The sequence below is a fragment of the Rhodnius prolixus genome, unplaced genomic scaffold (genome assembly GCF_049639745.1).
Source record: "Rhodnius prolixus isolate KJV_2025 unplaced genomic scaffold, Rpr scaffold_7, whole genome shotgun sequence".
Classification (NCBI taxonomy): domain Eukaryota; kingdom Metazoa; phylum Arthropoda; class Insecta; order Hemiptera; family Reduviidae; genus Rhodnius; species Rhodnius prolixus.
The window spans coordinates 4,989,973-5,005,320 of record NW_027411582.1 but is presented as its reverse complement, the minus strand read 5'-3'; the positions used below and the strand labels follow the sequence as shown (position 1 = coordinate 5,005,320).

The 15,348-nt window shown below is 30.2% G+C and overlaps 1 long non-coding RNA gene across 4 annotated transcripts; it reads left to right on the top strand.

Annotated features, from left to right (window-relative positions):
• Positions 1 to 75: 75 nt before the first annotated feature.
• Positions 76 to 8,202, top strand: LOC141446819 (uncharacterized). 4 transcript variants are annotated; one of them, XR_012453901.1, is made up of 7 exons: positions 76 to 1,242; positions 1,581 to 3,422; positions 3,625 to 3,774; positions 4,288 to 4,403; positions 5,122 to 5,225; positions 5,980 to 6,049; positions 6,263 to 8,195. It is a non-coding gene; the product is annotated as an uncharacterized lncRNA (long non-coding RNA). The 4 variants fall into 4 exon arrangements; XR_012453903.1 differs by having other exon boundaries at positions 1,581 to 3,774; positions 5,980 to 6,142; positions 6,263 to 8,202; XR_012453902.1 differs by having other exon boundaries at positions 1,581 to 3,774; positions 5,980 to 6,100; positions 6,263 to 8,200.
• The last annotated feature ends 7,146 nt before the right edge of the window (positions 8,203 to 15,348 follow it).

Sequence of the window (15,348 nt, the reverse complement as noted above, 5' to 3'; positions counted from 1 at the left end):
TTAAAACTTCTCAATTTTTAAAGACCATATCTAGATTTTAAATTTCTACATTGCATTAATAAGAAAAGATATCCCTATATCTTATTGTTATTCCGATAATCGGTAGATAATTTTTGGGGAGCGAAATCTGATCTCTACCTACTCCGAGGTTCACCCTGGGCAACTACTCCTCATAATATCTCGTCAAGTTATTTCTACAGCAAGCGGGTTTAAATTTTTTCAACTTTTTTCTGTATTGATGTCCACTTTTGACTTAAATTTCCCGTTTACTTTTTATGATCGAAACTTAAATTACCTAGCAAAAAAATTATTGCCAGCTACGCTCCTTGTGCTCGGTTGCTAACATTGTAACTTTACGCCAAGCGTATATTATACTCTTTAGGTCGGCTAGTATTGCATGTAGAGTTTCAGGAAAAATGCTAAATCCTCAATACTATTACATGAATTTCCTTGTACTCGGTTGCTAACATGGTAATTTTATGCCAAGCGTATATTATACTCATTAGGTGGGCTAGTTTTGTGTGTAGAGTTTCAGAAAAAATGGAAAAATGCTAAATCCTCAATACTATTACATGAATTTCCTTGTGCTCGGTTGCTAACATTTTAATTTTATGCCAAGCGTACATTATACTCATTAGGTGGGCTAGTTTTGTTTGTAGAGTTTCAGAAAAAATTGAAAAATGTTAAATCCTCATACTATTACATGAATTTCCTTGTTGCTAACATTGTAATTTTACTTTTAGTATAATAACGTTATTTTTTATTAACTTTGATTATTATGCGTTATATTAACGTTATTTTGATTATTATACGAATTTAATTTATTTTGATTGAATATTGGACATATTTAAAATATAAATAAATGTAAAACGCTCAATTTAATAATCTAAAAGATAGGTTGAGACGCTTTGTTCTAGAAAAAATTGCAAAGTCTTCCTGTAGTAATGGTAAGACAAAATTAAGAGTAAAACTTAAATTTTCGGTATCGAGCTGAGTGAAGTTTTTAGTAAGTAGTAAGTGATATTTCTATCCGATAAAAGTTTGACAGCTGTGTTTGAAAGCACGAACTCACCTTTGAGCTAATCTATTATCACCTTTAATGTATTTTCATATTAGCAAAAAATAATTGCAGAAAATTGAAGTCTTAGTGTTGATTGACGGATACAATGGATTAGCATGGCTGAGGAACGTTAGATTTGTTGACAACTTTTTACTCATCTTCAACTTCTTATTATAAAAATAGTAAGTTTTTATTGATTTACTAATGGAAATTTTAGTTATATTACTTGTAAATAGTGAAATATCAATACATCTTATGGAGATTTATTAAGAATTTTCCTCGTTTGTTGTACCAATATTATTGTTCCATAATTATTAAAATAGTTTCATAAGATTGGTTGGTAAGTTGATAGAAATTCTATTATACATAGTGTGGAATTTATAAGTATATTATTTTGGTATTTGCTCTATTTATATCAAAGAATAAATCAGAAATTGAAGTCCTTATATTTAAATTAAAGAAATTGGGCAGCCTAATTAGAAATTATGTACTTTTTTAAATGATATTTATGATGTTTTAGAGGGAGGTGTGCGAGTTGCAGGGGTAAATATCCGTTGCCTTTTGTATGCGGATGATATTGTCGTGATGGCGGATCATCCATCCATATTGCAGTCTATGATAAACAGAATGAGCGCCTACTGTGATCAATGGAAACTGAATTTGAATTTAGAGAAATCCAAGGTTATTGTGTTCAAGAACGGTGGAAGACAGGCAAAAAATGAGCGTTGGTCTTTTAAGGGGATAAAAATTGAAAATGTTCGAATTTATAAATATTTAGGCATGTATATGACCCCAAAATTAACCTTTAGCCACCATTTTCGGGAAAAATTGTCAGTAGCTAAATTTGCCTTGAATGTAAGTTATGGCCGTTTACTGAAAAGTTATGATGTCCCATTTTCCACTAAACATGAGGTATTTCGAGCGGTCGCCAGAGTGATTATATGCTACGGCGCACAAATTTGGGGTTTCCAGCGATACGATTCGGTAGAGAGGTTATATACTTTCTTTGTAAAAAAAATATTTTTTCTTCCTAAAAATACACCCCACTACATCATTTATTTAGAAACAGGAGCTGAGCCTATGTTTTTGTTTACCTTGAAAATGTTTTTAAAGTATATTAAAAGCGTTCTGTCACTGCCGGACCAAAGGCTGCCTAAATTGCTTGTGAAAGAAATCGTCAAGAAGAAAATCTATTGGTATGATGCTTGCTTGCTCTTCTCTTTTTGCTAAATTTAATTTTGACTTTGACAAATATATTACTGGGAAAGATGGGGTCGATTCGTTGAATGGATTGTTTGAGAAAATAAATCAAGAGTTTAAAGAAGAATGTCTAAAAAAAGCTTTCCATTCAACCTTTCACTCTCTGTACAAAGAGCTTAAATTAAGTTTGGATAAGCATTATATATCTGATGACAATAATTTTTATCTAATGAATAATATTTTTAAAGCAAGAGGGCAGCTTCTTAAATTAAATTACAACATAACGCGTACTGAGGCACAGCATTACTGTTCCATGTGTAATTTGGGGGCTGTGGAGAATGTTTATCACTTTATAGCGGTTTGCCCAATTATGAGGGAATTTAGAGCCAGGTGTTTTGGCAAAGTAGAATTAAGCATTGCAGAACTAATAGATCAATTAAATGGAAAAGATTGGCTATTGTTAAATAAATTTATTCGTTCAGCTGGTAATTATAGAAAAATGTTAATCCAACAATTCAATTATTAATTGGGTATGTGTATGTAAAAAAGAGTATTTTTATTTTAATTCTCTTTCTTCACTATTTTTGTTCAAACAGAATTTATAATTTGTATTAATTTTACATTTTATTTTTTATAATGTATTTTGTGAAATCCAATAGATTGTATGACTCATAATTAGTGCAACTCTGCAGATGGACTATGTCCATGCACTTTGTCTGTTTAAGGTTTATTTTTTTTCATTATGTAAATTTTATAATTTAAAGATTAATAAACAATTTATTATTATTATTATTATTATTATTAGTGTGGAATTTATAAGTATATTATTTTGGTATTTGCTCTATTTATATCAAAGAATAAATCAGAAATTGAAGTCCTTATATTTAAATTAAAGAAATTGGGCAGCCTAATTAGAAATTATGTACATTCTGTTCTTACTTTAAAATTAGGCATGGAAAAAAGTAGACGTATTAAGATCATGCTAATGTCATCTAGCGGCAATGGCTTGTACTAAAAAGATGGAATTACATAAGAACTAGTTCTAGTGATTACCGCTAGGTAGCATGGACATGTACTTTGACACTATTAAATTAAACATTAAATAACCTCCCAACTAAACAACTGTATGGTAACTGAACTGGTAAGCCAGTGGGGTAAAAAGGTAATTCGGTTTTCACCCAATATTCTCTTTATCATTTAGGAACAGTAATAATTTGCTTTATTTATTAAATGTTCTTCACCAACGTTGATAAACATTTTATATCGTCAGTATTTTAAAAAGACGTTTTCCCCTAAAAAAATGACCATGTTTAAAATTCACTGATTACCTCATAAATTGATGTTACTTTATTTATGATTGATAGTATTAAGTTGATGCTGCTGTAACTAAGTCAGTGAAAACTTTACATACCTTAGAAAACTAAATTGAATTATCTATTTGCATTAAGCGATAACTTCCTGAGAAATTAAAAAACTTGTTTTTGCATCATCACTGCTTTAAGGACTTCTTGCAGGTAAGCAACATTTTATGTGTATACTATTATTTTTCATTACGAGTTAATGTGATCAGAATTATTTATGAAATTGACATGTTTCCAAGACAGTTGATAATAGATGCATTTTAAGTGTACGCATGTAATTTTAAAAAGTTGATTTTAGTCTTCATTATTTTGTTTCATAAAAATATTTCAACGGTCATAAGTAGGTAGATTTAGTTCGTAATATGTTAATACTTTTTGGTCGTCTTTATTAATGTAAATTGCTAATTACGATTATGTATTTGGGAATTACGAACTTCCAAATTTCTCTCATTTAAAGGGGAGAGTAATCTCCATGAAATTTAAATGAAAAATGTAAAGTTTATAAACGTCCTAGAATTATGGACCTCTGATTTTGCAAGGTTCGCAGCGGTAGATTTAAATTCTAACTTATTGAATATTGATTTTTTTCTAAATATTTGTAAATTTCAATTAAATAAATTATATTGTATAAATAATAGTTTATATAATTTTTATTTTTGTTCTCAGCGTTCTTTCGACATTCTAATGGTAATTCTGAACTAGTTCAATTCAAACAAATGGCTGGGTTGATAACATTGATGACATTTTATGCTGAGTATTACATTTTAACTCCTACAGCAATAGTAAGTACATGTTTTCAGCTTACAGCATGTTGTTTCTCAGTTAAGATATTATGTCGTATTATCTAAAGATAATAAAGTATACAGTAATAGATTAGATACCTAGTAAGTGTAATGATTTGCCTAAATTCAAACTTTGCTGAAGGTACATGAACTTACATTTATGTACGTTTCTTAAAAAAAAGTGGATGTGCTTACACTTTTAATGATTCTCTATCATCTTAGGGCTTTTTAGTGATCAAATTGGTGAACTGAAGTGAATTATTAAGTCACAAAGATTAGTGTTGTACAGATTGCACATTTAGAAGTTTAATTATACAACTCTTATGCAACTGTCCTTCCAGACAGTTTTAGTAGTGTGATTGGTCTTTTTACATCTTCAAAACTGAACTTTTTGCAACAATTAAGTCAAGTATCTCAAATAGGCAGATAGGGCGTGTTTTCTTCCGCTATTATAACCCATGTTTAATGAGTTATTGAATGAGAAATGGTTTAATTGTTTCAAAAAGACTTACTTTTCAAGGAGAGATTATTTCAATTCTTGGTCAAATTTAATTCGTTTATTCGTTGAGGCATTGTTGCTGCAATAGAAACTATATTAATAATAATTTTACAATATTGAATATTGCTATTAACTTGTGATTGAATAGGTATACTTTAGTGAATTTTAATGTATTTTTTATTATTTTTAATAAAAATATCTTCGTTCGTCTTTCTTTAGGACCATCCTTTAAATCCAGCATCCACAAAAGTTGAGGTGTTTCGCAACCCATTTCATCATTCTAGGGAAATCAAACCAAACTATCTTCTTGGGCTATTTTTCTGGTAAGCTTTAGTTTGATTTGTACATTATCTTGAATAGATAAAACTTTTTATCAGATGTATTAAATCTTTCCCTTGTAAGGTTTTAATTTGATTGAAAAATACCAGTTCAATCGTTTAGGAATTCTGTAACTTCTTTGAATTTGCTCTATTTTAGTCAAAGAATAAACCAGAAATTGAAGTCCTTATATTTAAATTAAAGAAATTGGGCAACCTAATTAGAAATTCTATTCATTCTGTTCCTAGTTTAAAATTGTGAATGGAAAAAAGTGAGACTATTAGGGTCATGTCAATGCTATCTAGCGACATCAGCTTAAACTAGAAAGATGTAATTACATAGGAACTAGTTCCAGTGCTTACCGCAAGGTAGCATGGACTTGTACTTTGACAGTATTAAAATAAATCTTAAATAACCTCCTAACTAAACAACTGTCTGGCAAGGCAGTGGGGTAAAATGGTCGTTCTGTGTTGTCCAAATATTCTCTTTATCATGTTGCAACAGTAATAATTTGCTTTATTTATTAAATGTTCTTCACCAATATCGTCTGAAAATTTAATATATTTCATTTTCTTTGAAAGAAAGGGTTGGGTTCTTTAAAAAATTATTTAAACTTTCATTTATTCACATTTATTTAATTTTTATGAATACATAATCAGTTTCTTTTTTCTCTAGGTTCTTAAATCAAGCTAAACTCAGTAAAAACTAATTATTTTAAGTACATAAATATTGTTGATTGTACATAATGTTGATTTTCAGATTAAATACCTCTGATACTGGAGTACTGCCTGCAAAACTGGTTATCAATAGATGCCCAAGTGAAATAGACGTAAATAATCTATTCTTACAAATTTTTGTGAAAGAACAATTAATAAAACAAGTATTATTTACTTACTATATGTAATATGCACGTTTTCACAATGTAATGTTAGAATTTTTACTTCTAATTGCATGTTCTTTGTTTTTAATAAAATGTTTAATTTGTTTGCTGTATAGAAAAAATTATAAATATAAAAAGAATCTTATTTATTCTCCTTTTCAGATATTTTGGAAAAAGTACAAGTAAAGTATTTTAAGTCTCTCCTTTTACTTCCAAAATCGACTCCCGATGCCTTGCTGCGACATGAAGTCAGTAGAATTCACTTAGATTTCTTTATCTTTAAAAGGATGATCGGATGGTGGATAGTTCTACTCAAAATGGAAAACGATCGCATTCCGAAATTATGTTTTAACAGGCTATTAAAGTTAATAAATTCTAAGCAGATTCCTTTTAATTGGTGCATATATTTAAAATTGTCATTGGAAAAAATTGGTGCAATAAATCTCTGGGAGTCACAAGATTACAGTGAATTAATTAGAAACAGAAGTGGCTTAATTAATGCTTTTAAATTGTATCTCTCTTGTAAGGACATTGAAAAACTCTACAACGCTAGATTTAATAATTATATTCGATTTATTAGTAATTATAATTGTAAACAGTCTTATCTTTTGGTGAATGCGCCAATTAAATGTGTAAGAGTAATTTCTCAAATCCGTTTAGCAAGTGATAAGTTCCCCAGAATAATAATAAAAGATAAAAATTATGAATTCAGACCTGAAACCCAGTGCGCGCTTTGTAATAGTTCACCGGATTCAATTACACACTTCTTGCTAGATTGTAAGACCTTTGATGCGTATAGAGCAAAATATTTTAGTAAATTTACATTGTTAACTAATGAAACAGAACTTGACTTTCTTGAAAGTATATTAAATTGTTCCAATATGGATTTAGTTATCAATTTATATAATTATGTTAAAAAATGTTTGGAAATAAGAAATAAACTAAAACAGTGGTTACAAGCAAATAATAATTATAATTAATAAATAATGAAAAAATAAGTAAATTTGTTATCTGTGTTTATGTGGGTAATAAGTTGGAATTTATTTTTTTCTTTAAAAGTGATTTATGTCTGCACTTCGAACTGTTTTCTATCTAATATGTAATCTATTAATCTATAATATCAACAATGTTATGAAATATTTCTGTTCTTAAGTTAAACTACGAAAAAAAAAAGAAGGAAAATTTAGTTTAAATAAATGTATTTATGTATATTTATGATGGATAAATAACTTTGTTTTATCAAAAAAAAAAAGGAAAAGAAACGCATATTATTAATTCTTATTCGTTTATTTTATTCTTGTTTTTATTTTTTATTACTGTATAATAACTGAACTCTTGCTGTAAAATTGTATTTTAAAAGCAATAAATAAATTTCAATTTCAAATTATTTATTCTCCTTTTCATCTAAAAAAAAAAACTGTTTTATTATCATGTTTGCACAGATTTATTGTTAAAAAGCGTTTAATTAAAAAAAAATAAAAAGGAAAACCTGAAAAAAAGGTTAGAAATAGCTGCGAGAGTGGAAGGAATAAAAAAGAAAACCTTTGGGAAAAGTGGAAAGAGTCTTCTACTTTTAACACTCCTGTTTTGTATTTGATTGTCACTATTAAGGCCAGTGGTAAAATGTACATGTAGATACGATCTTTTTTTAAAAGTAAGAGGTAAAAAGCTATAGGAAAAGTCAAAATTGTCGTCTAATTTTGCTTATTTGATAGTTAGTATTAAGACCAATGCTAGATTATAATTGTAAAGCCTATCATTTTTGAAAAAAAGAATGTAAAAACAATTGAAAAAATTGAACTTTTATCCCAATTTCACTGAGTTGCTGTAGTCACTGTATACGATGGTTAATAATGAGGAAATGCTACAGGAATGATGCTGCTCCTGTATTTAATAGTTAATATTAAGGCTAATGCTAGATTGTGCATATTGCGTCGATCAATTTCGAAACACAAGAAGTAAATACCATTGAATATAGGAGAAATTGTCCACAGGAAGACTGCTAATCCAGTTTTTCCAAAGGTTTTTCTTTTTTGTTTCTAGAAATAGATTGACCTAGCTTGCACAATCTAGCCTTGGTCTTAATATTAACTGTCAAACGCGGAAACATAAGTGTTCTAGGGAAAATTAAGAGAAATATTCTCCCTTTCCCAACTGTTTTTACTTCTTGTTTTTCGAAATAGATCGACCTAATTAGAACAATCTAGCATTGGCTTTAGGGTTGACTATTAAATCCAGAAGCAGCATCATTACTGTAAAGTTAGATGAAAAGATCCTCTTTTTCCAAAGGTTTTTCTTTTTTGTTTCTAGAAATAGATTGACCTAGCTTGCACAATCTAGCCTTGGTCTTAATATTAACTGTCAAACGCGGAAACATAAGTGTTCTAGGGAAAATTAAGAGAAATATTCTCCCTTTCCCAACTGTTTTTACTTCTTGTTTTTCGAAATAGATCGACCTAATTAGAACAATCTAGCATTGGCTTTAGGGTTGACTATTAAATCCAGAAGCAGCATCATTACTGTAAAGTTAGATGAAAAGATCCTCTTTTTCCAAAGGTTTTTCTTTTTTGTTTCTATAAATAGAGTGACCTAGCGTATAGAATCTAGCATTGCCCTTATTTTTAACTGCCTTATTCGGAAACATGAGTATTCTAATGAAATTATAAGTAATGTTCACCTTTTCTAATCGTTTTTACTACAGGTTTTTAAAATAAATCGACCTACTTTGCACAATCTAGCCCTGGTCTTAATAATTACTATCAAATAAATACAGAAACCGGAGCGTTCCAAGGTAATTAGAATAAAAATTAAAGATATTAGACATTTCGGATGTTTGAAATGATTTGACTTACATATTCATCCATATTTTATTTAACAATAATTATTTCGCAGTGAAAATGCCATATTTTAAATTTCATTTCCCCTCCCCGCATAAAATACATTTCTAAATTTTCAGTTCTAAAATATTACTCGCACAGAGTTAGAAAAAAAAACATTAATCTTTAAACATGTACTAGATTTTAATTATTTTAATTCATAATTTTTACAAATGTTTAGACAATTAGTTAATATTTTGGATAACATCACGTAACCTCCCTTAGTCAGTCTGCTCAGTCAATAAGTATAGTTCGGCCAAAGAACATTAGAGAAGTCGAAGTCTCATATTAATTCGGTAATCCTACCTCTGAGATAGATGAAAGTCCGAAAGCGATAAGGGATATAAAAATACATCCTGCTACGGACAAAATTACAAATATTATTATGTACTGCGGACGTTACCTGATCCTCATCAGATTATAAATTCTTAAGCCTTTTCGAAGACCTGTAAATGGTGAAGTTCGAGAAGTGTTAGTTCTATATCGAAGTGAAATAACGAAAACCACAAGATGAGGAAGATGAGTACGATAAGCTTAATTCGCTTGTAGAACGAATTAAACCTGAACATGAAATTCACTACTTATATTACCTACATTAGTATAACTGAGAAGTCATTAAATCAACAGATATAGATTTAATAAAAAGGAACCATTAACTTAACGTATTTAATGATATTAAGTAACTATGTACGTATTATATACAATTGTTTATGTATTTTGGGAGAATCGTTTCATGTTTTTGTTGTACTCCGTATATTGTAGCCAGTGTAAGAAGAAATAAGACGACAATGTGTATATATAATAAATTTTAGGACTTGAAAAAAAAGGTGTTATATATATCGAAACACATTATAGTGATTTCTATAGATAGATAGATAGGACTGACTGATAAGAAGTTACTAGCTCTGTATTTCGTAACAAGAATGAAGAGGGTAGTAGTGCCTTCAAGCAGGAGTAGAATGAGAAGTACTTATTGGAGCAAGTGTTATGTGAACAAGAACTTTCCTTTTGTATCGGCTTCATAAGGTATTTTGCTTATCTTTGACACTTGGCCCTTTAATTTTTCATTTTTACTTTAATATCCACCAAGCACTCGTTACAATTCAATTACTTTTTATTGTCTATTATAATTACAAGGTGTTACGATCAAGTAGAATGTTATTCAGTTTTAAACGGATATATTTGTTTTCGATAAATGTTTTACGAATCGTCAAGTTTCGTGTGTGATGAAAATCAATAAGGGAAAATTCAAATATTGATATTTAGTTAAATGGCTCCTTTTGGCCATCTAACTACAAATTTACTGAATCTGATTTGTCTATTTTTTCTTGAATAGCATTTACGATTTCCTGTAAACAATGTACTTTCATTATATTAATATGATCTAGAGCATGTATTGAAACATCTCTCGAAAAATTGATAAAAACCAAAAACTCTCTGTAATAAATAAAAGACCGCTATATCAGCTGGATTGATGAGAAATCTGTACTTTGACAGAAATCATGGGGCACTTACTACCTTTCCAATTGCCAAAGAATTCACTCTCCCCAACTAAATTCCTTTGGGTAATAGTAAATGCTCTTCGGTTCGCATTGATTTTAGCATTCATAATGACCTCAAAATCTTTTATCTTCTATCTAGAGAAATTCTTTTTTCCCGATTTTATTTTATTGTTTTGAGAATGTTCGTAGATTCTATAATACTTATCATGTATAATATTGAAGTGACGAGAATTCGTGTATGCTCTCATCAGAATTCGTTAGTGTAGCTCATTGGTGCATCGACTAAACTAAGTTATGAATGTTATTTTTGAAGTTTGATTAAGTTTTTAGATTGTGGTGGCTTTTAATCGATCTTGAAGGTTACTCCGAGTAAATTCCTTTGTTTTATTTCCCCGCTTAAAGTTCATTAAACATTTTTTACATACGTGACATACTTTAGTTTATGGGGCAACTTATTTGGTGTAGCGTACCCTTAGTGTCAAATTTCTACCTATTTTCACCACTTCATTTCTACCTATCTATTTTTAGACAGCAATGTCTTTTAATATTTTAAGCTTTTATTTGCAAATTTCATTTCTGTAATAAGAAAATTGTCAGTATTGTAGTCAAGTTTATCGTTTAGTAAAACGTAATCGCGATTCACGGCTAAATTAGTGACAAACAGATAGAAGATTTAGGTTTTTAAAGGTTTGTTAAAAAAAGATCAATTCTTTAGATTAATCATAGTGTTTATTTAATTTATAATATACATAAATTGTTATATATGTTTTTCTCGTGCTTCTTAATACTAGGTAAAACTCAGTATACATTTAAATTATTTGAATTACAATAAATAATGTTGATTTTCAGGATTAAATACTGGGGATTCCCAGAGCAGAGGACTGCTAGCAGAGGACTGTTTGCAAAACTGTTCATCAATGGAAGCCCAAGTGAAAAAGACGTAAAACATCAATCCAGTGTGAGTATTCTCTCTAATTTGGTTAGGAATCTATTAAAAATAATATGAACCGTTGAAGCGACAACATCTCCTTCACTCATGATTCTTTGGAAGAGAGGTGATGAATGTTAGACTAGACTAGATAACATATGTTTGGAGGGACAGAGCGACCTACCCCCCTCCAATACTCAAGTCGTACAGAAGAGAATTTGCTACCTGGTGGCAAATTCTGACGAACTAAACTTATATAGAAGTGTCTCATACTCTTATTTAACCATGTTGACGACTCACTAGGCTTATATAGAACAATTTACACTCACATTTAAGAATGTTGGCGACTCACTAAACATATATAGATTTATCTTACACTCACATTTAACCACGTTAGAAACTCACTAGACTTATATAGGTTCAACCTACACTCATATTTAACCCTGTTTGCGTCTTACTAGACTTATACAGGACTATCTTACACTCGCTGTTAGCTTATTTTTTTACCGCTTCACATGTAACCTATTTATTAATTTGTTTATTTTTGTCAATCTATAAATAAAAAAAAAAAAAAGAAATGAAAAGATTCTACGTTCCAAGCACACCTGTTCCCTTTAGAATTTAAAAAATACATAAAATACAAAAAGTGGAACCTTTGCTAAGTTTACATATTTATTTTTAGAGGTTTTCGCTTTGAATGATGAAATATTTCTAATTTTTTAAAATGTATATTGACAAAATTAACATATAGGATACAAGTTACATGGTAAAAAATAAGATAAATATGATTGTAATGTGGTCCTCTATAAGTCTTGTTAGTAAGATAAGTCTCCAACTTGGTTAAAAGTTGGTGTAAGGTGGTCCTATATAATTCTTGTGAGTCACCAACATGGTTAGAAGTGTGTGTAAGGAAGTTCTTTATAAGTCTTGTGAGTCACCAACATGGTTAAATTTGAGTGAAAGGAGGTCCAGTATAAGTCTTGAGAGTCTCCAACATGGTTATAAGTATGAGTAAGGTGGTCCTATATAGGTCTTGTGAGTCGCCAATGTGGTTTAAAGTGGGTGTAAAGTAGTCCTACATATGTCTTGTGAGTCGCCAGAATGGTTAAATATGGATGAAAAGAAGTCCTACATAAGTCTAAAGAGTTTATAAAAATTTATTGTAAAAACATGTATCAATAATCAAAAAATAATAAACGATTTAATTATAACAATATTGTATTTATTTTCCCTTTTAATCTCTCAATAATATGAAAAATTAAAAAAAAAAAAATGAAAAAATTGCGTAGAAATTAAAAGAAAATATAAAAAAAAAGGTTAAAAATGGCTGCCAGAGTCGTGGGAGTGTCTAAAAGCATTAAGCAAGGTTACAACAATGGCCGCCGAAGTCTAGAGAGTGTGTAAGAAGATAGGAAGGTTACAACAATGGCTGCCAGAGTCTAGAGAGTGTGTAAGAAGTAGCAAGGTTACAACAATGGCTGCCAGAGTCTAGAGAGTGTGTAAGAAGTAGCAAGGTTACAACAATGGCTGCCAAAGTCTTGAGAGTGTGCAAGGAATGCTACGAGAGGTAAAACAGACAGCACGAGCGATCTAGTGACAGCTAGTAGAACTAAAAGTAGGGGGGGAGCCCGTTGTCATGGTGATATGACGCCATCTAGAGGGTATATAAGAAAGTTCGCCGCGGGGGCCGGGCCGGGTGGGGCGAACATTCGCCTTCCGACCGTCCAGGTGAACGCATCTCCCTAACCATTACACATGACTTATTATCAAGATTGTTTGTGTGAAGAGGTGTTTTGACAAGATTAGATATTTTTGGAACGACGAGCGACATGGCCCCCTCCTCACGAGTACGACTCTGTAGTCGTACTGAGGAGACATCTTGTTTGGCCGTAGTATATAAACAGTTTAAATGCTACCTGGTGGCAAACATGTGAACTAAATTTTGTTTACATAGTAAACAAGTCCAGTAAGTGCTGCAATCTGGTGGCAAATATGTGAACTAATTTTCCTTTTTTTTTTGTTTTACGTCTTTCTGATGCAATTTTTCAACTTTTTTTACTTTTTCTGCTTTTTAACGCTCTCTGACGCCATTTTTTCTAATACTACTATTACTTTATTTTATTTTTTTTGTTTAATGTAAACGGAATTTTTAGTTTTACATTACTTTATTTGCCTCTTATCATTTTTAGTCTTTTTTAACTTTAGTTTTTAGTTGTAACATTGCAAATATAATCAAAATCACAACACTATGGGAAAAGAGAAAATACATAAATACTTTTTTAATAATTTATAGATAATTCTTTATTTTGCTACCAATTATACATTTTTTTTTCTTTTGTATTACAAAAACATTTTAAATTCAATTACATCTTTTAGGTAATGATCCTTAAAATTACCTACATAACAAAATTAAAATTTACATTACATTTTCAAACTTCAAATATATTTTTTTTACATATAATCGATTAAGTAATAAAATAATTGGGAGAGTTGCAATTGGATAGATGTTATCCAACGTCTTTTTCATTTTGGCTTAATTCGATGAACCTCTTTGGCAGGAAGCCCTCAAGTTTCGCCTGTTTCAACTCTGAAAAATAACATTATACAATGAGAAGGACTGTTCGTCTACTGAATCGTCCTACAAATCAAACTCAACTTCCTTGAAAATCAATGTTAATTTTGTATACGTTTAAATAAAAATAGATCAATCTTTTAGAAAGAAAACGCAAGAGAGTAAAACTGTTAGTAATTATATGAATTTAATTCATTTTCAAAATAGCAGTTTACTGCACTCTTTTAAGTGAAATAAACATTTTTTAAATAAACACACGTCATTTTCTATTCTTTTACCTTTCAATTTTCCAATCAAATTAAAACTTTCTTGAACACAGAATCTTGGAGAACATGCCACCTACTCCCCTGCATTACTAAAGTCTTACTGTCGAGAATTTGTGCGTGTGCCGTATATAGAGGGGAAGGTTACAGCACTGCTACCTGGTGGCTACTTCTGGAACTTTTCTCACCTATCTGATAAGTGGCGCCCTCTGACGGATTTTTTATAATTCCGATTCTACAGGAATATATGAACAAAAAGGTTTAATCACTTAAAAATGCTGAAGTTTTAATAAATAATGGATAAGATTACCTGGAAGATAACACCGCAGAGTGGTAGGTAGATCTCCTTATTTGGATATTGCAGGAATAGACATGGATGGGAATCACCTCTTATCTACGGAAGTGCTGCAGCATTAAAAGAAATTCCCTCAAAAGTAATAATTTTAGATTATGTCTCAGCTTCACTGGGCTGCGAGTCGGCCAAGGGCTGAAAGTATTAAAACCTTAGTAAATTATAGAAATTCATTCTCACTTATATAGCATTTTACATACAAAATCTTAATTAATTCTGTTTGTAACAAATTAAACCATTCTGCAACTAACTCGGAAAATCTAATTTAAACCATCTATTGCACAAAATAACTTTTTATTCAGATTCAAAGGAAAATATTTAATTTATCGGAATAAAGGTTTAATTGATGTTAAAATGCTTTAGATGTAATCAATAATGGATAAGATAACATGAAGATAGCATGGTAAGTATGGAGATTTCATCATTGATTTATTTGAATGTAGAAATAGTTGCGAATTATCTCAAATTATTTGCAATAAATAATAGTTAAGACTACCTGAAGTAGAATTCCACAAATTAACAGGGTACCTTCGAAGATTTCCTGATTTGTTTCATGAACGAAATGTAGAAATTAGATGTGAATTACCTCAACTTATGTAGGAGTGCTGCTGGACGTAAAGAAGGGCCATGATCAAGAATAGCCAGCGAAGGGCAGAAAGGGTCCTTGGGCAAAGAAACTGGATGGAGAGAAATACATACTACATTTTAAACACATAACTTTTATTTTTTAATGCAATTTTGATATTGAAACATAA